Here is a 27,239-nt window from a genome sequence, read left to right as displayed (position 1 = left end):
TAGTGGCATTGATTTTATTTGAACTATGACATTTGACAAGAATCTGGCCCTTTCATTCATTCTATTAACTATTAATTTAAAGTTGCTTTGCTGTCCAGTTATAGGTTTCCATCCCACAATTAGTGTTTGTCATGCACTTTGGGAAGCAGTTGCATTGTTTAGTGCGACTCTGAGTGCATCTAATTGTGTTTTCTTTCATTTACGTAACAGCAGCAGCAAAAATTAGAATCTAAACAGGAAAGAAAATGTTTTTGTCTTAAGAATCATTGAAACGATGTCACAAGTACTAAGTAAAATCAAATTGTTACTATTTATAAATAAAAAAAATCAAATGAGAAGAAAATAAAGTAACTAGGAAAACAGTGATGCCTAAAACTCATCACCTTCCATTTGGAAGATGAATATATTGTGCTGCATTTGGTAAAAGAGAAGAATAAAGCAATCTGAAGTGCATATCTTTAAGTAGGATGGGAACCTTGTGTTATAGCTGTGGGGGCCAACCTTTTTGCAGGCATGCTACAAATTAAGCCCCATGCTCTCCCCGGGTGCCACTCCAGTCCCCTTTTCTGCCTGTTCCGTCACTTTGCTCTCTGCTTCCTGCCCTGTGCTCCCTGTTTGATCTATTTCTGTTTCCAACTCTTTGCTGTGGGCTCCCTGCTGTGGACTCCCTGCTGCTCTGTTTTCTGCTCCTTGCCCTATCTGCTGCTGTGCTACCTGCCTCCTTTCTCCATCTGCCCTATGCCACACACAGAGGCTGCCCATGCCACTTGTGATACGTGTGCTGCACTTTGCGCCCCCCGGCATTATAGCAGTGTTGCAATAGTATATTGCCTGGTGTTCGGAAGCAAATGTGATTAACATAAAGTGGGAGGATAGAAATAAATAATAAGTGACAATCATTTCTTGTTATTTCAGGTGATACAACTATAAATTTTAAGTTATAGTGTTTCGTATGCCCTTGTTGCAAACAGAAACAATTGGAACTAAAAGTCTCTGGAAGTCAGTGGAAAAGCTCTGATTGACTTCTTGAGGTCAAAGATCAGGCCTAAAATGAATATCTCTTACTTGCACAATTTTGTTGGAATAGAGACTTCAGAAAGAGAAACTGTAGCAAGTATAGGATTGAGTGGTCTCATGTCTTGTCAAAATCTTATTGCTGAAGGGGGTGCCTGTTTGATGTTTTGTACTTGTGTCATGGAGAAATGAAATTCCTCTGTTAGCCTTCTCTACCAAGAGAGGCAATGCTGCTTTTTAAACTCAGTATTGAGAATAATTGATGGACCTTGGTGTAGGAAGTAGATGGTAAGAGTCTTAAAACAGTATTGCTTTCTTTATTTACCTTGTATCTTTTTCCAGTAGACTGCTTTGGTTTCTGGATACTGCCTGTAGATCTGGGTACACTTAATTTAGTAGTTTTGCTCTCTGATGCATCGTAAAGTAGGTAAGAAATTTTGCAATGACTGGGCTTGTTTTATGGGCAATGAATTTTAAAGTTTCATGTATTTTTGTATTTTTTTGTCATGAAAAAAAGACTTATTTCATGGGCAAGGTTATAGCTGAGTCCATGTTCGAATGTTTATACCTTTTGCAGTTTTCATGCTGATTTTGCCAAATACCTTGCCTTCCATGTTCCCATCCAACACTTTTAACATAGAGAAAATCATTTCCCTCTTACACAAGATCTGCTCAACGACAGCAGACTGAAGGAGCTGTCAGGGAGTTGGTCACGAGTGATTCGCAGTTGCTTAGTCCTGGAGTTACAGCGAGAGGGAAGACTATCCACTGACAGTCTCTTACACTTTAGGTTCATTTGAGCCATATGGAATGCTCAGTGTTTCATGCTTGCTGACAACCTGACCCATGGAACTTACATACAGATGACAGAGTTCATCTACCCGCACTTTGTTTTCTGTTACTCCAAAATCTAGATTTTACTTGGCACTGCCTCTCTGCAAAGCTAGAAGAGCTCCTTCTTTTTATTTCCAAAAATCTTTTTCCTTTCTGCTTGAGATCATAGAAGTGGTTTTTTAGGCACCAAATCAGGGATAAATTGATATAGCAAGTGAAGACATCAACCAAGCGATTAGAGAGACTTTAGAGATCGTACTACAAAACAGAGACCAGCCTTTAAGCCAGTGGGAAATGCTTAAAAGTTCCTAATTCCAAACTTACATATTTTTTTAAAAGCTTTTGTACCTTATCACCATTCAAAACAAAGGAATTGGAGACGTGTCTACATGAGAGGCTTCAAGCTCAGTACAGTTATTCTACTGTGCATTAGCGCAGTGGGCAAAACCTGTGCTAATGCACAGTGGAATTAGTCTACTGTGCATAAACGTCATAAAAAAGTGTGTGCTGGCATTAATGCACAGTAGCCCCGATTATGGCACGTAAAGTTAGTATCTGTAATTACAGATACTAAACTTAATGCACCATAAGTATGGCACATTAATGAACCTGTAGACATGCCCTTTAACATCCAATTGATTTCAGTAGGACTTAAGCATGTACATGTTGTAAACAGTGCAAAGCCCTGTTTGAAGTTATGCTGGTACTTCCTCTTGAGATATAAAATATACAGATTTTCCAGCATAGTTAGACCAGTCTTCAGTGAACTTGTGTCAATGCAAATATTTCTTAATTGTTAGGTTTTTTTTATTTCACCACCTCTCCTGTCTCCTTTCTTCCCCCCCCCGCCCCCCAAGTTTGATACCATGATGAGAATGTCTGGCCCACTGCCTTCCAGAATCTGGTAAGATTAGACATCGCTAATTATTGCTTTCTTTCGCACTTCACTCAGTGTTGCTACACTGAAAATGTCAAGTGTAATATGGTGTTGGAGAATCAGACAATATTTTTTTCCAAGACATCTGAACAACTTCTGACTAGGTTGATGAAATAATAATTGACAAAAATGTACTATCCATAGGGCAACAATATCCAAAATAATAACAGTGACATTTTGAATTACGTCCTTAAGTTTAAGCCCCTAAGTATTTATTAAAGAAATTATAAGTTTTCCATCCATATTTCAAAGAATCCTATAGAACTTAATAGAGAATTAGAACTCCTTTATGGAATTCTATAGGATGGTTAAAAAAACATAGAATATCTAATTCTTCATTACATTTTTAGTTTAAATTTTAGTTTTCTGTAGAATACTGTGGTTCCATCTGTATTTAATCTTTAATTTAATGAAGGCAAAGTTCACAACAATAGCAAAATTAAAGCAATTTGTGTGGTGTCTATTGTAACCTAAAAGGCCAAATTTTCCTGAACCTGTATTCCTTGACTATCTAAATTAGTGGTCTCCAAAGTGGGGTGCGCAAGACGATCCATTGGGGTGTGGGAAGAAATGTTAGAACTTCTATTTCTATTTCTATACATATATTGGGGGTGCGTGCTCAAAAATTTCTTACTGATAGGGGTGCACGAATATAAATATACATCTATTGGGGGTGCATGCTCAAACATTTTTTACTGATGGGGTGTGTGATCAAAAAAGTTTGGAGACCACAGATCTAAATCTTCCACTGACTACAAAATCAAGCAGTAAACCAATATGAATTACTAATTTCTACAGACAAGCATGGAAAAGAGTGTAACTGGAATGTTTGATAACATTCAGGAGATCACTGAGTTTTTCAATCTTACCCAGCTCTTACAAATTAATGTGGAACCAATGTCTATATTTAGCCGGAAGAAAATACTAAAGCTTTGCTGGAAAGAAACGCAGCATTGTAACGCCTAATGATATGTATGAACTTTACTTGGGTAAATAAATAAAGACAGCTAATGTTATTTCCTAATTCTAGTTCGATGTAACCAATTACATATTTCATGTACGTTAGTGATGTGTCATGTCATGGAAACAAATTTACTTAGTGTGTAGTAACTGTTAATGAAGAAGTAAAACAAACATCAAACCCAATCCACATTTACAATTGCAAGGTATTGTCTGGTAATAATTGGATACAGACAAGCTGATGGATAATTTTGAACAGTGGACTAAATTAACCGAATGAAAAATTAAAAGACCATTACATGAGAGAAATAGATCTTTTACAGGTAAGGTGGACATGGACAAAACTTCAGGAATGCAATCAAAAATACTTTCAATTATTGTATTGTTGTATGGAATTTAAAAATAGGTAAAAAGAAATCAAATCTTTTTCTCATTGCTCATACATCCTGAAAACTGGAGTGAAATTCATACCCTACAGAAATTAATAGGAGCTTGAAAATTCAGTAAATAACATCAGTTTTCTGGTTCTGGAAATGGAAATAATATCAGATTTGTGAAAAGATAAATTCTTCTTTTTTTCGTTGCATTGGTGAAAATACTTAGAAATGCCAGCGGAAATTTTCCCAATAGAAAGATTTTACATCAGAAAACAAATGTATTAAAAGTGAAAATTTTTGTAGAAATATATAATATTTCACTTAAAAATAATAGAAAAGAATATTCCACAAAGGTCAAACTTGAATGTTTAAATTTTCCATTTAACATAACTTTTGGTTTTGAAGTCTTTGTCTATTATGTTCACAAAATCATATAAAACAAGAAAACCAAAATTGCAAAAAAAAAAAAAAAAGATCAAACCAAAATGATTTTTCAGCTTTTGATTCGGTGGAAATTCAGTTGAATTTGTACTATACAAAAATGTTAGTCTCATTTTGAAAAGGAAAAAACTGGAAATGATAATTTCCTACAAAACAGCAATGTTGGTTTTCACTTATGTGGAAAACTAAAACCACAGTCTCAGTATGGAGGAAAGAAAATCAAATGCATTCACACAGTGTTGCTCTGAATAGGCTTGCAATTGGCAGCACCAGCCACATCTCCACATGTATTAATGTGCCATAATTACAGTGCTTTAAGTTAATACCCATACTAACTTAATGCACCATAATCAACGGTACTGTACAGTAGTGCTACTGCATATCTCTTAGGTGGCATTTAATGTGCAGTAGACCAATTCTACTGTGTATTAGTATGGATTTAGCCATGACATGCTAATGTGCAGTAAAATTAGTCTACTGCACTTGTAGTGTCTTGTGTAGAGGCACCCAGTTACTATCAAAATAATGAGCTTGGAAGAGTGGGAAGAAGTAAATATTTGAGTAAAAATTCAAAAGGTTTTGGGAAAAGATAACTTTAAGTTTTAATTTCTGTCTGACGTTTTATATAATCTTTTATATTTTTCAAATACTGCAGCATGCAGTAAAAAACTAAACTAAAACTGGAAGACGCAAAGGGCCAATTAAAAGTGATGAAGCATAGAAAAGTCTAGGGCATATCATGTAAAAATCATGAAATCTGTAGTCAAATGAGGCACTCAAGAGAACTACATTTACTGGGGACCCAGCTTGGGGGGCCCTTGCACCTCCTGGGTGCATTCACACCTGCAGGCATATGTGCTTGCAGAAGCTCAAATAGGAGCAGCACAAATTTGAGACAGGGATTTTTGCCTCAGCACATGTGCCCAGACATGCACTTTGGTGTGGGGCAAGTTGTGCCACTTGGGGCAAAATAACCCCACCCAGCTCCTCCCAGATCTGCAGCCAAGGGGAGCTAGAGCCTGATGCTGGCCCCAACAGTATAAAAAGCGAACCTGGTCTACTTGCTCTCAGGAACTTCTGGGATCATTTTCACATTTTGACCCTTTGACCCTAATGTCACTCCTGTCCTGTTTTTTGCCTTTGTTGTCCCAAGAATTTTGTTGTGTCATCCATTCACCCATTAGCCCCATACAGTAGGGGCTACTGGTTAGCCAGGTGGGCCTTAGGGCCCACAGTACTTGAATGACACAAATAGACAGGAGCTTCTGGGGCCCAGCCAATTAGTATCTGGGGACCCTTTGTGCTAGCTGGACTGCTGAAGCAGCCCTAACCAAGAGTTCCCTTCACCCTCTACCCACATCAGCAGTTTAGCAGTGGTGGCTGCTACCTGGCTATGACCTGCTGCCACCTGTGACAGCATGTGACCCTAAGGCTGTGCACCTGCCAGGCCTGGAGGGGGACTGCATGGCCACAGCAGAGGCATCTGTACCTCTGGCCTTTGTGTGGTACTATTACCATGTGTGCCACCACCTTCCCATCTGGGCAGCTATTGCCTGGGAGATATTCTCAGTGTGGTGGCCTACTTTGAACTGTTCACCTGGGTCCCGGGTGCCAGCCCTGAGCAGGCTTCTCTGCCTGGATACTGCCACTTGCCTCACTAGCAGGAATTCTGGTGTTCCTTATTTTAAAACTGCAAAATAGCTGATAAAAAAATCCCAAATCCACTCTTTAAAATACCCCAAAATCCATGTTCTTCCACAATTAAAACAAAAGACCACTAGAGAGAGAGAGAGAGAGAGAGAGAGAGAGAGAGATCAGTTGGGCAATGTTTTATTGATATATTTACAAGGTTAAAGCAATTTGGAAGCCTACCAGTGTCTCTATCATCATCTAAATATCTATGCTTTGATGTTTGCTTTTAGTTTTCTTATCATAGTTAGAGCTCCCCTTGATCCCTTCACTAGCCAGGATGTGGGGACAACTGCCCCTGCAGCCACAGCTCCTGCCAGAAGGTCTCATCCTGTCTGGCAGCTGGGCACACAGAGTGTGTACTGGGGGGATATGGGGTTTTCAGAAGCAGGGTGTGGGGGATGTGTGAGGGATGTCGGGGGCGCATGGTAGGTGTGGGTGGTTTGTGGGCAGACTTTGTAGCAGGGGGCTGCTCAGGAGGGGTGGGTGCCTTCCCCCCACACAGGGCACGGACCCCCACCACAGCACATGGACTGTCTCCCCACACAGTCCCAGCCCCCCCCCCAAGACACCAGCCATGCACCCCCACCCACTTCACATGGCTCCAGCCCTCCCCTCCGCACGGCTCACCAGCAGCAGCTGCCACTATCGGGGTGCTTGGGACCTCATGGCACAGCTCTCTTGCATGGTGTTGGGCAGCAGAGGGCAGCGAGGATCAGCCCCAGCCACCTGGCACCCAGTGCTGCCTCTGCCATATTGTGCGGGCCTGGCCCAGCTCATTGCAGTGCCATGTGCTTTTGGGCAGTTCCAGGCCACTTGGGCTGTCACCCAGGGCCCCGTGCCACTTGTGGGGACCATGTGTCATGCTGGGCCAGGTCCTGCATGCATGGGCCCCATGCACCTTCAGACCGGGCTGCTTCCATGTATGCAGGACCTGGCCTGACATAACACATGGTCCCTGCATGTGATGCAGGGCCCCAGGTGACCGTGCAAGCAGCCCAGAGCTGCCAAAAGGCACAACACCTCACTGAGCTGTGCCAGGCCTGGACAATGTGGCAGAGGCAGTGCTGGGTACCAAGCAACTGGGGCCAAGCCACGTTGCCCCTCGTTGCCCTGTGTTGTGTGTGTATGTGTGGAGGGGGTGGGGTGGCTATGCCATGAGGCCCTGAGCACCCCAATGGCTGCTGCTGCTGCCAAGGAGCTGTAGACCATGTGGTGGGGCTGGAGCTATGCTGTGGGGGGTGGGGATTGGCAGGGAGCTGGGGCTGGGCAGGGGAGCATGTGGGCCCTGCAGGGGCGGGCAGGGGACCCACCCCTCCCAAGCTGTCCCACCTTCTCCCCTGCACCTCACTAGTTTTCCTCCCCCCACCTCCATCCTGCCCCCCACCAAGTCTTCTACTTACTTGGACCAGAGCCCAGGTCCAGGTTGCTGCAGCCTGTATCACTGTTTGCCCTGTACAGGCAGGCAGTGTGCTGCAGCTCTGGGGCAAGAGGCAGGCACAGAGATGCTTTGGCTGGCTACCAGAGTGTTTTTGTGGAGGACCCAAGCATCCAGTTGCCTCAGGGCATGATCCTGGATCATGCTCTGCCCTGCTTTTTTGGGGGGTTGAGTTTTGTTTTTTTTTTATTTTTTGATACCTGGATCTCCAGGTATTAAATTTTGAGTGCTTGCTGCATATGTTTTTTGTTCCCAGCATGCCTCTTGCCCCATCTCAAACTGCTTTGAGACGCAGCAAGAGGCACGTGTGCACTCATCTGGATGCTCCCTTTGAGCCTAATTTTTCTTAATGAGGGAGATGCATGCACTTGAGGGTAACAAATACACTACAGAATGTTTCCAAAAAAGTTATTTGATAGCACAGGGACAAGTTAATAGTAGAAATTCTACTTTCTATTACTATTTGGTGCTCAGAACTCCCACTGAAGTCGAGGGGGATTATGAGGGGTTCATTAATAGGAAATGGTCCAGGGGTACTTACCTTTTTTCTTTTTTTTTTCAGTGAGGGAATGAAGCAAAAGCAGAAAGGATGGATTAGGAATATTAAGCAGCCCAGGTATTTTAGGCAGGAGGGCATTGTCTTAAAAGGTTTAGAACATGAAATAAAAAACATACTTCCAACATATGGCAGCAGCAAATAAATCTGCATTTTCTTGCTGCATCCTTTATTACTGCCTCACAAGATCATTGTTCTCAGAGACCCCACCACCACCCACTGAGCAAATATTGCTGCAGTGATAAAGAAGTAGAGCTACTGTGAGCAACAGTGATCTCCTGTTGTAACAACTGACCAGCAAAGCCAACTCACAGCAGGTGGCCACCTTACAAGAATATTGTATGCACACTAAAAGTTAGCCACCTTTTGAGCAAAGTAGTGGTAACAAGAAGTGAAGCAAAGGGTGAAATAATGAAATTCTTGAGTCTGCCCTGGTGAGTAGGAGTCAGGAAATGACTGCATGGCATTGAAGCTATGCAGCAAGTTAGGGCCAGATTCTGCCACTTTTACTCATACTGAGAATAAACACTATTCCTAAAGTGGACCTATTGATTTATCTCAGATCTGAAACTGACCTTTCTTCATGCTTCCCTTTTTATCTCTCTGCTTGCTCAATCACCTTTTTATTGTTGAAAATTGATATAATTAGGAATGGTGAAGGTACAGAATCCTAGTCGCTGGTTCACCAATCTTGCTTTTTCTCTCCCACTTTCCCATTTGTCAATCCATACACTAACAAGTTTTTTGTCTCCCATGCTGTGTTGGAGCTATGGGGTTCAGAATCGACATGTCAGTCACTGGTTTCACTGTTTAGGAGTCATTCTTAGAAAATCATGCCAGCAAGTTCTGCCTCCACACCAGTAAAATGCTAGTTTATAGGCAAAAGAACACAGGTTGGGACAGGAGATGCTTAAAAACAATGCTCTCTGGTTATTAGTTTTGCTTATTATAAATTGACTGTTGAATCACTGATCCTGTAATTCAAAATTACTTTTGAAACTCAAAAGGTCTCAGACAAACTGTAGCTAGCACTTTTCAGCTGCCCTGACCATTCTCTAAGATGGCAGATATGCGGCAGAAAGGGGAAACTGTAAATAAGAGTTTGTTCTGATCTTTCCCTTCAGCTATAGACATGTAAACATACACATGGTTACTGGGGCAGGCAAGAAACAAAATCACATTACACAGAAAGTGGTGTGAATTACTGTTGAAGAAATATTTTAAAATGCTTTGGACTACAGCAGATGTTATATCTGACTACAAGCTCTCTTCACAACTGTCAAAAACACTGAGCAACTCAGATGCCTTTGTACCCAGCTCAAACTGAAAAGGCTGAGGAATCTTGGTGACTTATGGATTATACAGGTTCAGCATAGAAAACCCCTTGCTGAATTGCTTTCCAATGACTGGGGAACTCGTGTTTTGCATTGTTTTTGATTCATGAGTTATATTTGGCCTGAACATAGAACCAAAGCTAAAGGAGGAGCATGATATTGCCTGCAGCATTCAACATAGTTTACTACACAGAACAATGGTCAGAGAGCAAACGGAACTCATGAAAGAGGAACAATCTGTGACAAGTCAGTAACAGTACGATCAACCGTAATTAAAAGCAGATATAATCACACAAAGTATGGTAGGAAAAATATTGATTTGGATTAAAACAGTTTGGCTATAAAGCTGGGACCTAACAGCAATAGTATTCCTTTCAACTCTCATAGGATCGCACTGCCACAGGCAAACACTATTTGCTAGAGCACTGACATAAGAGCACATTGTGCAGTATCATCTATTCTCTAAGAGGCTGCTGCCTCTGAGATGGAGATAATTTGCATTAACAAAGTAAAGAGAAGCAATGTTGTGATGCAGTTCTCCAACATTTACAGCTGCTTCTTTATAGTAAGAAAATATATCAGGACTTGTGGTTTGTATACTGTCACACAATATTTGTCACATCTTTTTTCTTTAAGAATGGAAAATAATTCTTGGGCATCTTCCCTAGCCTTGCAGAGAGATTAACAATACGAACAGACTGACAAAGTGAAGAATTCATAACTGCAGAAGGATAGCCTGGATGGGATTGTGCTGTCACCAAAAAAAAAAAAAAGTATTGTAGTGAAACCATTGATCAAATAGCAAACATTTGTAGAAGGTAGTGCCCATTTTATTGGCAGATCAAGAAATTAGCTGTGCCAATTTGTGGATACATATCAAGAAGTAGAGCCTGTGTAGAAAATGAGATGATGTTAAAATGGCCCAGTGAGCAAAAAAGATTGTTTTAAAAAGCCTGACATTAGAGCAGAATGAAACTGAAAAAAAAGGATTTTGTGACATTCAGTTGGCCATTTTTGTTTCTGTTTAATCCTTATGTACCCTGACTACTACCTTTCTTTTTTTTTGGTAAAATGTTATTAAGTGATCACTTCTGTGTCAAAATCCTGTGCACATTTTTTAAATGAAATTTCAAAATTTTGCATTCTTTGTTACTAAACAAAGCAAAACAAAACAAAACTTGTAAGTTCTACTACTTTATTTTTTCCAGTAAAAAGCCCCATACAATCCCTGAAATTTTGGAACACAATGCAAACTACTTTGGCTTTATGTCTTGCGGAATTAGATTAAAATTTTTCTGGCTCTGTCCAGTGCTCATATTAAGAAATAATTGAGCACCTCAATGTTTGAACAGGGTGATGAAGAGTTAATATAAGCTGTGATCTTGCAAAGACGTAAGCACAAAGTTGGTAGGATCCTAGCTGCATATTGATCTATGTTGATGATAAAAAAGAGTGGATAAGTAGGTAGGATATAGATAGTGGTTCACCATAAACTAAACTAGTAAGACTGGTACATTTCTTGTACACTAGGGTGATCAAAGATCTGGCCAGCATGCTAAATCTGGTCCTCAGAGCCCTATGATTTGACCTATGGTGCTGCCTGTGGGTATCAGACTTATTCTGAGAACCAAATGAAGTATGTGACCTGGACTGGTCCTGCACAATACATGAAACCCATGCACTGGTTCCCAGAGCTGACCCAAGCAGGGTGAGGGGCCTGGGGCAAATCAGCCCATGCGAGACCCTGCCCCATTCCCACGTGCCCTGGATCTGAAAAAGCTGCTGCAGCCAGCGGTGCTGTCGGTGGCAGAGGGGAGGTGGCGGGGGGGAAGGGTAGCGAGCAGCTGGATGTTGCTGCTTTACCTGGCTCCACAGGGCCCCCCAAAGCACGGGGCCCAGGGTGGTCACCCCAATTCTTTACCCCTACGGATGGCCCTGCTGGCTCCACTGCACTGTGCACTTCATGGAGCTTGCACCGGACTGGCTCCACTCACTGTGTGCAGAGCATGGGCCATTCACTGCATGCACGATATGGGGCTCATGCAGCCTGCAGAGCTGGTCTGGGGCATATGCTGCATACAGCACCCATACTGGGCCAGTGTGCTGGATGATTTTGGTAACCCTGGTGTAGACCCTAACAGCTTTGTGAGTTGCAGGGGTTACATCTTGGGTTCATTTAAGTCCATGGGAATTTTGTCATTGTCTTAAGTAGGGCCAGCGTTTTTCCGTAGATTAGCAGTTACTGAAAAAGGCTAGCATTTCCTACTGCCCTAGAATACATTCAAATCAGTGATGGTGAGGTGAAGAAACTCCTCAACATATAGCCCAATCTTATGAGTATCCTGGTTTCTGAAATTTCACTGACAGATATAAATAACCATTCAGAATTTCACATGATTATCTACTGTATTTCCATTTATATTGCAGCTCTATATATTATATTTTAATGCACTGTCCCCCCAAAAGAAAGATGTAAATATTTTTAAAGAGAGATAAGCAGTTTAAAGGAGACAACAGTGTAATTTTGTATTCTATATGTGATCTGTTTTGTAAATACATTTGCATAAAAATATCTAGCCCTTGATGTCAAAGTTCTATTTTATCTTTAATTCAGATGCTCGAGAAATATAAATTATTTTTACAGCTAAATAAAAGCTATACAAAGCTGCCAGGAAAGAATAATGAGACACACGTTGTGCCATGCAGCCATGATAAATCCAGCAGCACCATGGTTACAGTCAAAATGTAAGGCCACCAGCAACTAGGGAATATCAGAGCATATAGATTTCTTTGACTAACTTTAGCAAACTAATCTTAACTGGGGAAGCATGTCACATATGACATTAGGTCAGCAACAGAAAATATTTACCTACAAGGTAGACAGGCACCTAATATGAGGAGGAACTGTGAGTGTTTATAGTGAGTTTTTATCATGGAATAAAAGCATCAGTGTTTGTTGGGCCATACTTTGCCTGAGTGTGCATGTTTTATAGAAATAGGGAGATCAGCATTCTTGTAGCATGCTATGGTTTACAATTGTTGCTGAGGGGAATACTAATGTTAGGATACACAGCTTGCAGAATATGAAGTAATCTTGGGGATGGCACCAATGATATGCTTTAATTTAATTTTCTCTACTTTTGGGGCCTTCTTCTAACTTTAGAGGCAAACAGTGTGGAGTGAAAAGGTTCAGTTGTATCCTCTGTAGTTCTTATGGTGGAAAGTTCATTTTTACATTAAAAATACATACATAATTAAAGTAAAACCTATTTGTATTGTGTCCTGCCTTCCCATACATGTAGATCAACTCAAAGTAACTCCATTAACTTCAGTGGAATTCTGGATTGACACTTGCATAACAGATTAATATTTAGCCCTCCCTGTAAGTTATCACTAGAAATGGTCATTAAAGTCAAAAGATGAATAGATTATTATGAGGAAAGAGGGCTTAAGGAACTTCAGCTGACACATTATTAAAAGAGAAAAATTAGTGTCCAAATAAAAGTGTATTGGACAGAGCAGGAAGAAAACTCACTGAGTGAAAAGTTTAAAGAGCTAATTACAAGGATATAAGCAAAAGCAAAATTTGACCTGAGACTTATTTCATTCCGTGATTCAATGTAATTGCAGCAAATACACAGATAGAACCGCACATTCACTGAGCTATACTCTAATTACATTTCCTAAGTACAGCTCCCTCTCTGATGTGACATTCTTTAGTTGATGCAAGTATCCTAAGATGCCTGGTTCGTACAAAGTCCATACAATAAAATAAAGCCTAGATGTACAGCAACACTGAGTTTTCATGGTTCCTTGCTCATTCTGCCCTGCTGTTGCAATGCTGCCTTAATTACTCATAAATTCAGCATTCAGGTTAAGCAGTTTGAGAAGTGTGGAACACATGGAACTCTGCAAATCGGGGCATTTAAAGAGGCTTTGCCACAGGAATACAACAGCAGCAGCTAAAAGGACTGATCAGTGCAATCACAATGCCTCTGGAGCTGCATCTACACAAGTGGCTCACTGTGCTGTCATTTAGCAAGTACTAGATGACTGTGCGGTAACCAATGATACTGCACAGTCCCATTGCCACACAGTTATTTTTAGCTGCTACTGTGCAGTAGCATCAGCATCACAGTTTGTGTCCAGCAATGCTACATCATTGTAGCAATGAGCTACGGTACAGTAGCTCATTGCTACAGTAAAATAGGATCTCATGTAGACATGCCCTGGGAGTGGGAAACTTACATGGGGCGTTTGGAAGGAAGTGATCACACAGCACGTCTATCTCTCAGTAGCTTTGGGGCTGTGTGATGTCTTTGAAGCTAAAGAAACATGTAGGCAGTTCCTTGCTATCTTTGCTTCCTTTAGTTTTTTAGACTAAGTACAGACAGTCAAAAAACCTGAGGCTGAATCAGTTCAATCTTCTCAGGTTAGTCTAAGTTGCATACATTGAACTAATAAGCAAATGAATAGACATTAACTTTTGATTCTTGAAATGCAACCACATGCCTGCAGTGGCCCAGACCAGAAGCCAGGGGGCACAAGAGCACACCTCCCTGCTGGGCTGGAGCAGACATTTTAAGCAAAGGTTTGCCTGCGCACTATGTAAGGGGGTGGGGGTGGGACTTTGGGAGAGGTGGAAAGTATGTTGGGATGCTGGGGGACTGTGAGTTAACTGGAATCTGGAGGGGGTCTGGAACAGAAATTCAGTAAATCAGTTTAACCTAAGTCAGTTAAGTCTGATACTGTGCCCATCAAGGCTTATTTTAAACCAGTTTGGGCCATTTTGAAAGTGGTTTATGTGCACTGAACTTCTGTTGTGTTACAGATTTGAACTGGTTGAACCCTGTATATTGGCTTATGTGTAATTTTTGTCCCTAGCCTTAATATTGCTGGTCACTCTAATGTGATTAACAACTGGTCTGCATTCTTCCTATGGCTTTCTGACTCCTTAAGTATTAACTTTCCTTTGAAATCAATAGTAATACCTGAATTTAGTACTCTCTTAGTGCCTTGTTACATGTTACACTGCGAGCCTCACAAATGTTGATTGGTGTTAATGCTAACTTGAGTTTGGAGCAGTCACAGGTTCAGGCCAATAAGGGACTGGAGGACCGAAAGGGAAGAAATCCACCCCCTTCCATTCTGGGCTTCCCTTATGCCCCCCAGGCCTCCCCCTCTGGCCCTCAGGGTCCCCCCCACCTCACTCCACCCTGCTTACTTGTGTCTGCCTGCACTGCCTGTCCTGGGGGAGCAGGCAGGGAGAATTAACCTGCTCACCAAGCCACTGCTACTGCTGTTCTTCTCTGGCTGAACCTGGCCCAGAGAGCAGCAGGAGCTCCTGGACAGGCAGGTTAAGCCTTCCCTGCCTGCTCCCCTGGGCAGCCACAAGTAAAGGAGAGGGAGCAGGGGGAAGTGAGTGTGGATCTGGGATGCTGGGGGGGAGGGGCAGAAGGTGCAGGAGGCTGAATACAGGCCAGCAGGGGAGGCAGGGAAGGTGGGGTGCTCAGACCACCATGTGGGCTTGGGTGGCTATGTTACTGTACATGAACTGGGTAAAGTGGATCAGAGAGAAACCTGCCTTGGAGTAGTGTAACATTAAACTGCCTAAACGGGGCTTACTAAAGTTTGTAGTTTCAGGTATTAGTGTGGACAATCCAGGCATTAAGAGCTCCAGGAGCAGCCTAAAGTTAACTTCTAACAAGGCCCTAAGGTTCTGGATGATAGCTCTCACATGGGTTAATGCTAATGCTACCCACCGTCTCTGCTTGCTTTCAGGCACTCACTTTATTGATGGATAATGATGGTGTGTACAACAGAGGGACACTAATCATGAAGAGGAGGAGGAGGAAGAAAGAATTGTTTTCATGTACAAATGTAAGACTACCTTGTTGTTTTTGCTATGGAGGCACTCAAAGGCTCTCTGTGGAGACTGGGGTTCTGTGGTACTGTGAAAGTACATATGACAACAAAACATGTGTCCTGAAGAGTTCATCTGTATTCACATTCACACAGGTGATAAGAAGATAATTAGAAAAACGTTATCTACATGCTTTTCATACCACGCTCCAAGGAAGGGCTTTTGAATGCCTTGTATTTGCTGTCTGCTTTTTTTACCCAGTCCCAGCTTTTAAAATTTTAATTAAGTAGGGACAAATATTGTTCAAACAATATTAAGGTTACATTAACAGTCAAATTCTACTATTACATACTTGGAGAAGTATTATGGCAGTGTGCTGAGCACTCCAGAAGGTTCCAAGGCACTTTGACCCGCATTAACTACTAGTATTTAGGTCAGGGATTATGGATGCTGCTTGTGACCTAGCGCCTAGTGTGGACCACCTCTCCTTCACGCCCCTCCCCTGGCAATCAGTAGAGACTGTAAAGCAGGGGTTGGAATCCCTGGTATTCATGCCGGAGCATGGCACGGGAGGCTATTATACTTGGCACACTATATCTGGCCTGGACTGTGGGCAGATGTTGCTAGCTATGGAGCTTGGGCTGCTCACAGCAGGCAATGGGTAGGCTGCAAGCCCTGCTGCAAAAAACTCAGGCTCTGTGGTAGGCAGCAGCTGCCCAGAGCCTGGGCTGGATGTAGCAGGCAGCCAGGAGGCTATGACTGGTGCACTGGGGTCCAGAGCCCTGGCCTGGTTCTGTGGTGGCAGCAGCTGAACATGCACCTCAGGGCAGACAGTGGGAAAGGGGTGGGGGGCAGTGCAGCTTGTGCTCCCCACTCTTCTTCCTCCACCCTCTCCTGTGCTCCATCAGCAGCAGCTCTGGCTCCCAGGACTCTCTACTCCTCCCTATCCATCCCTCTCCCACCAGCTTGTTGCTGATGGTGGCTTCATGCAGGCCTTCTGGAAGACACTGGGGAACAGATATGGGCTGTTCTGCCACAATGAGGATTGGGCCCTTTGCAGCTCCCCTGCCATCCACCCCTGGCATGCCAACATCTTCTGAGTTGAGGTTGCATGGTTTTTGGCACTTGGCCCAAAAACATTGCAGACCCCTGATGTGAGCCCTGGGCCCCCCAAGGCTCCCCAAGAAAACCCCAGGACACCTGATAAGCCTCAGCCTACCCAGAGATAATCAGGGGCCCACGGTGAGAGGGACATAGCCCAGCTACAGGGAGGCAGCTGAGAGGAGCCAAGAAAGGCCGTGGCCCCCCTCCAGCTCCTACTTCACCCAGCCCCCCAGGGAGCCACGTGACCAGAGCTGCATGAACAGGACGCACAAACAGGCACACTTCTGGGCCCAGTGTGTGAGTTAGTGTGAGGGTTCATGTAGGAGAGTGAGCAGGAGGGCCTGAGGCCCTGCCAGTGAGCCCCTAGGGAAGGTAGTCACAGCAGTAGCCAGACTACTACCAGTACAATGCAGATGGCCACACACCACACCCCAAGGATCCCTTCAGAATTTGAGACCTCCCCATCTGGCACTTCTGAGGTCTCCACCCAGATGGAACCTATGGTTCCGGGCTCCATACAGACAGAGCCTCTGGCTCTTGGCTATGGGGGCTGTCTGGCATGATGCTAGGCACATGGGACTGGGAACATGGCCACCTCCTCTTGTGAAGTCTGCTCTACCTTAATGTCTCTGAGGTGCCAGATAGAGGAACTCCAAACCACAGTCCAGAGACTGCATCCCATCAGGGATGGTGAGCAGGAGATTGACTCCTACTGCTAGGCCTTTCACCCAATGAAGGCTGAGGGTTGACGAGGGTCACTGTCCAGGACAAGGGAGGACTTGAGGATCCCCACACTGTCCAGCCAGGGGGTTGCACCAAGGTGGTCAACGGTCCCAGGGCCCGCTACACCAGGGTCCCCTCCCCTCTGGAGCTCTGAAACAGGTATGCACCTCTTGCAGCCCCAGCAGAGCCTGCAGAGCTGCCAGTTCTGCATGCAAGAGAGGTTCACCAACAGCTACCATCCCTGCTCTCCCTAAGATGAAACATAGGAGACTCCCATCTGAGGGGGATTGAGGGAGCAATCTGCCACTCTGACTCCCTACCCCAGGAGGTATGCTGCCTCCTGGGAGCATGTATCTGGGATGTAGCAGAGAGGATCCCAAAGTTTATCTGACCCTCCAACCACTACCCTATGCTCTGTATCCATGTGGGCATGAATGACACAGCTTGGAGCAACCCCAGAGAGGTCATGAATGGCTACAGAGCTCTAAGAGCGGGAGCCCGGGGTGCAGGTGCTTTTTTCCTCTATCCTCCTGGTCATGGGCTGAGGAGGGAGAGACGGATTGAGGTAGTCAACTGAAGACTGTGGCACTGGTGTCATTGTGAAGGCTTTGGCTTCCATGATCACAGTCTGCTCTTTGGTGAGAGAGGCAGCAGTCTGCTGGGAAGAGGCAGCCTCCACCTCGTTTCACTGGGGAAGAAGCTCTTCTCAGCCAGAATGGCTGACCTGCTGTATTGGGCTTTAAACCAATCTATCCGGGGAATGGGTGGACAACCACCAAAGCAAGCTCTCTAGGCAATACCTACAAAACCAACAGGTTAAGGCACCCAAGGGATTCTACTCTGACCCCAGCCCTGGAACGGTGTCCTCCTGGGAATGTAAGGAAGCCCGGGGTTCCCAGTGGGACTCTCACATGCCTGTACACCAGTGCCAAGGGCTTGGGGAACAAACAGGAGGAACTGGTCCTCCTACTAAAAAAGAATGACTACTGTCTCATGGAGACCTGGTGGTCCACAGGTATAGATGGTTATACCTTGTATAGGAGAGATTGTGCAGATGAAAGGGGTGGGGGTGTAGTTCTTTATGTCAAGGATAGCTACACATCCCTGCAAGCTGACATTGGCACCCAGGCAGGACAACTAGAGACCCTCTGGGTTAAAATACACGGGGAACGTGGCACAGGGGACACAAGTCTACTATGGACCTTTTAACCAGGAACAAGAGCTCGACCAGGAATTCACCAGGAAATTGGCTGAGGCTACACACTCTTGGTGCATGGTTGTCATGGGAGACTTCAACTACCCAGACATATCATGGGAAGAGCACTCAGCCAAATCCAAACGGTCACAGAGCTTCCTCACATGTGTGGATGAGCTCTACCTGACCCAAGAAGTCTATGGACCTACAAGAGGTAAAGTGCTGCTGGACCTGGTACTGGCTAAAGGGGATGATCTAGCCAGCAACCTAAAAATCAAAGGAAAGCTGCGAGACAGTGACCATGAGCTGATCAGTTTTACTATCCATCACAAAGCTGGCAAGTCAGACAGCAATGCAGAAGTCCTTGACTTTAGGAAAGCTGACTTTGATAAGCCCAGGAGGCTTGTTGTCGAGGCCCTAAGGGACCCACACCATGACAGGGAGAGGAGTCCAAGAGGAGTGGTCACTCCTTAAGGGTCTGATTCTGAAAGCACAGGGGATCCCATCTTAGAGGGAAGGTAGCAAAAGGGCACAGCAACCCCCTTTGCTCAGCAGGGAACTTGTGGACCTCCTATGTCAAAAAAGAGAGGCTTATAAAGGATGGAAGATAGGAATCACCATAGAGGAGGGTTACTGTGCACTGCTCCGTACCTGTAAAGAGTGAATCAGGAACGCCAAGGCTGCAACCAAACTCCACTTGGCTATACATACCAAGAACAATAAAAGTCCTTTTTTAGATATGTGGGAAGATGAAAGAAAAGCAAGGGTAACATTGGATCCTTGCTAAACCAAATGGGACAACTGACAACTGACACCCAGGAAAAAGCCAACCTGCTTAATGGATACTTTGTGTTGTTTTTTTATGGACACAAAGAGACTGTCCTGCCCAGCAAGATGTGGGACGGCCAGGGTGAGGGTGAATTTATACCCAGAATTGGTGTTGACCTTGTAAAGGAACACCTTGAGGGGCTGGACACTTTCAAGTCAGCAGGTCCTGACAGATTATACCTCAGAGTACTTAAGGAGCTCACATGAGTCATAGCCCAGCCACTGGCAAAGATTTTTGAAAACTCCTGGCACTCAGGTAAAGTACCTGAAGATTGGAAGAAGGCCAATGTAGTGCCCATCTTCAAGAAAGGGAGAAAAGTAGATCCAGGGAACTACAGGTCAATCAGCTTGACCTCAATACCTGGAAAGATTCTAGAAAAAGTCATCAAAGGGACCATTCTTGACAAGCTGGCTGATGACAACATCCTGAGGGACAGCCAGCATGAGTTTGTGGGTAGGTCTTGCCTGACTCATTTCATCTCCTTCTATGACTAGGTGACATATCACATATCTGGACTTTAAAAAAGCCTTTGATCTGGTGTCCCATGATCTGCTCTTGGAAAAATTGGCCAACTGTGTCCTCGGCTACATCTCAGTCTGATGGCTGGATTCAGAGAGTGGTGGTTGATGGAAGTGAATCATCATGGTGCTCCGTGACTGGTGGTGTCCCCCAAGGCTCCATCCTCGGACCTGTTTTCTTTAACATCTTTATCAGTGACGTGGATACTGGTATCAGAAGTGAACTGGCTAAGTTTGACAATGACACCAAACTTTGGGGTGGAGTGTCCACATCTGAGGATGGGCTGGTGATCCAGGCTGACTTGGATAAGCTGAAAAAGTGGGCAGATACAAACCTGATGACATTCAATACTGACAAATATAAGGTACTACACCTTGTGGGGGAACCCCCCCCCCACAGCATGCTGATAGGCCTGGCAGTGCTACACTTGCTAGCACTGTGGCTGAAAGAGACTTGGGAGTCATGACTGACCACAAGATGAACATGAGCCACCAATGTGATGTAAAGCAAACCAAACTCTGGGTTGCATCCATAGAAGCTTTTCAAGCAAACCCCAGGATGTCATCTTCCCATTGTACTTGGTCTTGGCGTGGCCACAACTGGAGTACTGCATCCAATTCTGGGCTCTACAATTCAAGAAGGACATGGAGAAGCTTGAGAGAGTCCAGAGGAGAGCCACGCTCATGATCAGCGGTCAGGAGAATAGGCCTTATGAAGATAGGCTAAGAGCCATGGGACTCTTCAGCCTCGAAGAGTGCAGGCTCAGGGGTGACTTGGTGGCAGCCTATAAGTACACAAGGGGTGTTCATCAGGATCTGGGGGAACATCTGTTCACCAGAGCGCCCCAAGGGATGACAAGGTCCAACAGTCACAAACTCCTCCGTGACCATTTTAGGCTGGGCATAAGGAAAAACTACTTTACTGTCTGAGCCCCCAAGGCCTGGAATAGGCTCCCTCCAGAGGCAGTGCAAGCACCTACTCTGGACTCCTTTAAGAAGCATTTAGATGCTTATCTTGCTGGAATCCTGTGACCCCAGCTGACTCCCTGCCCTTGGGGCAGGGGGCTGGACTCGATGATCTTCTGAAGTTCCTTCCTGCCCTAATGTCCATGAAATCTAGTAAAGAAAGATAGAGAAGGCAGGCACTAGGACCCTAGGGATGCCTCTCCCACTTCAGCAGGGAGAACAAACTGAAAGAGTCAGTGAGGAGGAGCCTGTGATGCCTCTTCTTCTGCTGTGGCTGAAGCATGCTGCTGATTCCCTGAGCTGCCAAAGGCCAGATCCATAGGACTGATTGCTGACTCCTGATTTAGGGCCCTCAGCAATTTGCAGGGTTGAACTGAACCTCAGTTTAGCAAAGCATATATGTAAATGTTTTTAGTGATAGGGATAGATTTAGGCACAGGTTTAAAGTTAAGACTTAAATTCTTTGCTGAATCCAGGCACTCAGCTATTATCATTAAGTACTTGAGTTGCGTTTGTGCCTCACTTTTCACTTCAAAATGTGAAAAGCATCACTTTAAAGAAAGAAAACTGTTGTTTTGGAGTCATAATAGTGTGGAACTGTGAGAGCAGTAAACTCCCTGCCCTTTTACAACTTGATATTTATTATGTCCAAGAACTTAAAGGGAACCAGATAATATAATTTAAAAACATCTAAAAGAGAGAAAAAATCATTCTCAGCAGACAGCTCATATGACAAGTTTCTGCCCAGAGTGAATTTTTATGCTTGAGTTATAAACCCTTGAAAAATGGGGATCCTAATGCAAACGCTGACATAGCTTTAACTAAAGCAGCTCTAGTAAGTGCTGCTATAATTATTTGCTCATTAATTACAAATTTTGCAAGACATGAGAGTAACACAAATTGGAAAATAGGAATAATTATCAGTAATAATGCCACAGAAGCTGGACACATTGAAAGTATCTTCCTCTTTAAATTTAATAATAGCAAGACAGCTAGGAAATTAATAAGAAATACATAATTGAAAATTAACCTTGCAAATCTGCTGTTAATAAACCATGGTACTCTTGCATTACAATAATTTTACAGAGCCCTTAATTTGCATTTGAAGTACTATCCCAGGTAATACTTTGTGTGTTTAGAACAATCCGTAGGTGTTTGGGTTTTCAAGTAAAGTGTAGAGGTTGGACTTTAGTACAGGTGAAGGTTTTGGACCAGGGAATAATGTACATGCTGTGCATTTAAAGGCCTGAGGCTATGCATTTTTGGAGCCAGAATGACAGGCAACTGAAAGTACAATGGTGATCTTGTGTCTGCCGTTATGCCTGAATGCTGTTTTGTTATTGTTGAATTACAGCATTGTGATGTATGGTGCTTCACTCTCATTTTGTTTCACATTTGAGTAAATATTCCAGTTTTGGTGATATTGCACTATTTTTTACTATTTTGTTGGCACTTTCCTGGAAAGTAGATTCAGTCACTTAGTAACACTTGTGACTGTTCAGTGAGCTAGTGATACATATGTAGCACACAGCCTTCAAAGTGTTAGGCTACAGAGGATGTCTTCATCCTGGTATTTAGGGAGGCCATTTAGTCTATCGGACTAAGCGGAGAGCTGGTAGCTTAAGACCTCATAGGCCAGCTTCTCAGTTAGTGTAAATCAGCATAACACTTCTGAATTAATGAAAACACGCTAATTTACATTAACTAAATACTCACCTCAGTACTAGTCCACAAGTACTCAGCTCTGGCAAGGTTTTTCTGTTTCAACAAGTGTAAAATAATACTTGCCTAGATCCATATTATGGCTCTTGATGATTGATTGATTGTTTGTAAATATAGCACCACTGCTATGCACATTATATAGTATGTGTAGCACATTATTTGGTCAGTTTTATATATGGATATAACAAAGAAGTAGTATTGCCTTTTAGTCTCAAATTTAAACTACTGGCCATCTTGAATTTTGTTCTATGCCCTTTCCTTATAACAAACTTTATAAATATTGTATTTTGCTATTCCCTAGTATATATCCACAGTGAATGTATACATGCATAGCAAGTAGATTTATGCAGGATTTCAGAACTGGGCATAGAAAATGGATTTTAAAAATTTATACAGAAACATATAGCATTGAGCATCATAGAAGTACATTGTCCATAGACAAATGGGTTAAGTGTACTCTCAGACAAGGGCTTCTGCATTATTCCAATGCCTTCCTGGATTGCAGATAAAATGTTGGCTTCATTGTCCAAACCCACAAATCCTAGGAAGAGGCCATCAGGGGTCAGCAACTCAGCTGTTTGTCTGTTCATTGTATGTAAGAGGTTAGCAGCAGTGTGCTTTTTGTCCAGAGCCAGCAAAAGCAGGAACAGCTTGTCTCTGAGAACTCTATGGATCCCCTGGTAGTGACAGAGGAAGGGGTTCTGAAAGAAACCTAGAAAGCAATCACTGTCATTTAGTCTTTGATTTGACCTTCTGTCGTTTATCTGTTATCTGCGTTGCTGACCGTACAGTATAACTTATGGCCTTTTGTCATTTCCTTCCATGACACTATGTCTAGTTCAGAGACTCCATCAGTGAAGACATGTTTTTGTATTGGCATGTTATACATAGGCGTAGTGCTGACTGCACTATAACAACAACAACAAAACACTGCACAAGAATAAGTTTCAGCTCATAATGTCCCAGTAGGGTAGGTACCTGTGGAGCTGTGAAAAGCTCAGTGGCTGCAGTTCATAGGAGGACTGAGGGCATTTTGTTTTTGGTTGGCCTGTGTTCTAACCCCCAGAGCTGCTCTTTGAAATCTGAACCTGAACATTCAAAGTGAAAGTTAACCATAAATGCCAAGTTTTTCCTGGTTGGAGTCCAAAACCATACAACACCATAAAGCCCTCCCTCAAACCAGCAGGTAAGAGTATATTTGCATGCAACTTGGTTCCAGTTCATCCACCTCACTGCAAGTGGGCCTGGTTTTAAGAAGCATAATTAAATCCCAAATGAGGCGAGTTTTGTTTGGTCTAAGGAATTTCATTTTTAACATTTGCGCACCAAAATATTTGTGCCAAAGCTGCATCCTGGGCAGGACTGGAATCGGTTGGACTGGAAATACCAGGACCTTCAGTTGGTTTCAGGCCTCTCCTGCAACTAGAGACAGCTTCCCTATGGATCGCTTCAGGGAGTTGGAGACTGCCTGATTTTTGTACCTTGCCATGACAGAACTGTTGAAGTTCCTGCATTTGTCCATCTGATACCAGCCCTACTAGGAAAAAAGATCTTCCCTTGAATCAAAGTGAGAGAATATGAAAGCTTCGAACCAAGAGAAACAAAGAGGCTACTTGCCAACTGCTCCCCAAAGAAGCAAGTGGGCAGAAGGAGACAGGGAATAAGCAGAGACCTAAGTCTGAACTCCCTTATTGCTGAGGAACAGAGTATGTTGCACAAAAATGCCTTTCTCCCTGAAATAGGGGAGCCCCAGGAGGAACTGTGCCAATGAATGATGTACGTGAGACCCAAAATGTCTCACTGCTCCCCTTGACTGTTGTGGACATATATAGTGTTCCTTATCCAAGCAAGTATCTAAATGCAAAATCTAGCTGCAAGTAAACAATTTTTACGAGACCAAGGCCCCAAAGAGCCTGATTTTGCGAAGTGCTAAGAACCCACAATTCCACTTGGCTTTAAACATGCTAATAGCACTTCTGCCTCTCACTATAGTATATTAACTTTTTAAACCTGCCATCTTAATTCATTGATATGCATTTTTAAAACACTAAAAAGCAACTGATAATTCAAAGTGTGATACAGGGTAAAAAATGTTAATACCTTTAATCGATTGATGCTAATTAATAGAAACTGAACACTGTTCACAACCTTAGCAAAATACTAATGGTGACATCACTGAGTCTGGGGTCTGCCAGCCTGAGTTACAGTACTGGAATGACAATGAAATGATTTAACCGTTATGATCTAATTTAATATTTCATACTTAAAATGCAGTCTAACCTGCAATTCAGGTTTATGTGAAATGCATATTGTAGAATCACCTTAGAAAAGATTCTGACACAGAAACTTTGCAATTAAAGGAAATGTTCATGAATGACACCCTTACCATAACTTCTTAAGGTTGATGGAAATCCTTTTGGAATGAAAATTACTGTTGAATAGTTTTTATTATAAAAAGGGAAAGAGAAAGGTCTGGAATGCATTCTAAAGCTTTCTGATATGGACCCACTGAAAAAAACCAGCACATCACTTGGATGGAGCAGAAAGAAAATTGCAATTTTTAGGATCCTGAAACCATAAAAGCATCATTCTTACAACAATAAAACCAACAAAAATACAGCAGGAGCTATGGATTTTAGATTTAGACCTCTTAGCTACAATTTAGCCCCCAAGTTGCTTTATAATAATGGTGCCAAAGTGCTGTCAGCCTGGCTCCTTATACCTCATGAAGAAGATATTGCATTAGGTGTGAAAATGCTCTTGTATTCCTCCTCTTCTGTTTGACTGTTTTTGTAACAGGGGTAAGGAAAAGGGGCAGGGGGAAAGAAAGAAAAGGCACAGACAGCTTTCTTGTCCCTCATGAGCAATTAAAGTGGGATAAGATATGATTCTCCTTTACCTTATATATAGCTTCAAGTTGAGAAAACCAGTTCACCATCAAGAGGAAACAATGTTTATGTCAGGTTGGCTTGTTCTGGGGCTGAGGAAAAGAGCACGGTGGGGTTTAGAACTTGAATCTCTAAATCAGTGATCCTCAGCCAGGATGCTGTGGTACCCTGGGGTGCCTTGGGATCCTTTCAAGGGTATCATGAGGTGCCACACATTGTTAGGTGTACAAACATTATTCATAGTTAAAGCCAGAGATTTCAAATAGGAGTTCATAGTATTAAAAGCATTTGGACCTACTGGGGTCTTTCTGAGTTCTTTGCAACAGAAGAATTGCTCTCTTATTTTTCTGTAGTCAAAAAACAATGAAAACTAGGAGTTGGCATTTTCTGAGGAGTGCCTTGAGCAGTGGTTGAGAACCACTGCTTAAAATGAACCTATAGAAAAGGATGTGCCACTATCAACTACTGAAAATGCATTGCCCAAAATGTAAACACGTTTGCCCATTTCTGATTTCCTATCCCAAAGAAAGAATCTAGAATAACTTGGCTTTTTAGCCTAATAAAATGATGGCTCAGAGAGGACGTGATTGTCTTCTGTTAATAGCCACAGGATAAATATCAGGGAGGAAGTCACGCTTCTTAAGCTAAATGATTATGTTGGCATAAGAACAAGTGGGTATACATTGGCTACAAATACATTTAGATTTGATTATAGAAGTTTTCTGGCCATCAGAGAAGTGATGTTTGGGAACAACATTCCAATAAGAGTAGTAGGAGCAAAAACCCTAACTTCGAGATGAAGTTTGATAAATTGAGGAGACAAATTATATGAGATGGTTGTCTCTGTTGGTTAAGACTGGGATTAATGATACAGGAGATTTTTTTTCAGTCCAGTTTCCTATTATCCTAATCCTTTGGCTTTGTTAAGTGGAGGCAGTGGGTCTGTCTACACTGCATTTCCTATGTGTCCTGGAAGTGCAACCTGCCCATCCCCATGGTCACTCCCACCACAGTTATTTCCCCCCACAGTATCTACTGAGACTTCAATCTCTGATGTGCTTGACAATGATCACATGTGCTGTCTTTGAAGTGCGTTCACCAGGTTTGGAGTGTGGGAGCAGCTGTGGGTAGTTGGGGCATGCTCAAGAGCATCCCTGCTAAAATATATGTAAGGCTGTAATGCGTAAAACAATGTGGTGGCTTCTAACTAAAGAAACCAGGTTCCAATGAGAGGTCCTGTTCCACAAAGTTAAGGAATATCAGGTAGATTTTGATTCCTTCCCTGCAAAGAAAAATGGTCTGTGTTCAGTAAGAATGTTTCTTATTTGTGTCTAGGTCTTGAAGTCAAGCTCACTAGCTCATACTTAGCCATCAGCAACCCAATTTATTGTAAATAAGATTTCATACATTTCATAGATTTTCTGGGTCAGAAGGGACCTCAGCGGATCATCAAGTCCAACTCCCTGCTCTGGGCATGAAAGTGTGCTGGGGTCAGATGACCCCAGCCAAGTGTTTGTCCAGTCTTTTCTTAAAGACCTCCAAGGTAAGGGAGAGTACCACCGCACCTGGAAGGCCATTCCAGATTCTGGTAACCCTTACCATAAAGAAGTTCTTCCTGATGTGTAGTCTAAATCTATCACTTTGTGGCCATTGTTTCTAGCTACTCCAGGGGTGCCATGGTAAACAGAGCATCTCCGATTCCTTGTTGCTTCACCCTCTCTCCCCCCGACAGATTTGTAGATGGCCACCAAATCTACTCTCAGCCTTCTCTTATGGAGACTGAACAGATCCAGGTCCCTCTCCTCATAGGACCTATTCTGCAGGTTCCTAGTCATATGAGTGACCCTTCTC

The 27,239-nt window shown here is 43.2% G+C and overlaps 1 long non-coding RNA gene across 4 annotated transcripts in view; it reads left to right on the top strand.

Moving 5' to 3' along the window:
- The window catches only part of LOC149858236 (uncharacterized), a 167,461-nt gene that overhangs the window by 118,987 nt on the left and 21,235 nt on the right, over nucleotides 1-27,239 (top strand). For all 4 annotated transcript variants that reach the window (XR_016443811.1, XR_016443810.1, XR_016443813.1 and 1 more), the window contains one exon: nucleotides 15,362-15,460. This is a non-coding gene — a long non-coding RNA (uncharacterized LOC149858236). The remainder of the gene's footprint in view (nucleotides 1-15,361; nucleotides 15,461-27,239) is intronic.

Source organism: Crocodylus siamensis, chromosome 8, assembly GCF_052110815.1.
Source record: "Crocodylus siamensis isolate JL-2025a chromosome 8, ASM5211081v1, whole genome shotgun sequence".
Lineage (NCBI taxonomy): Eukaryota > Metazoa > Chordata > Crocodylia > Crocodylidae > Crocodylus > Crocodylus siamensis.
This window is presented reverse-complemented; position numbering and strand designations above follow the sequence as displayed.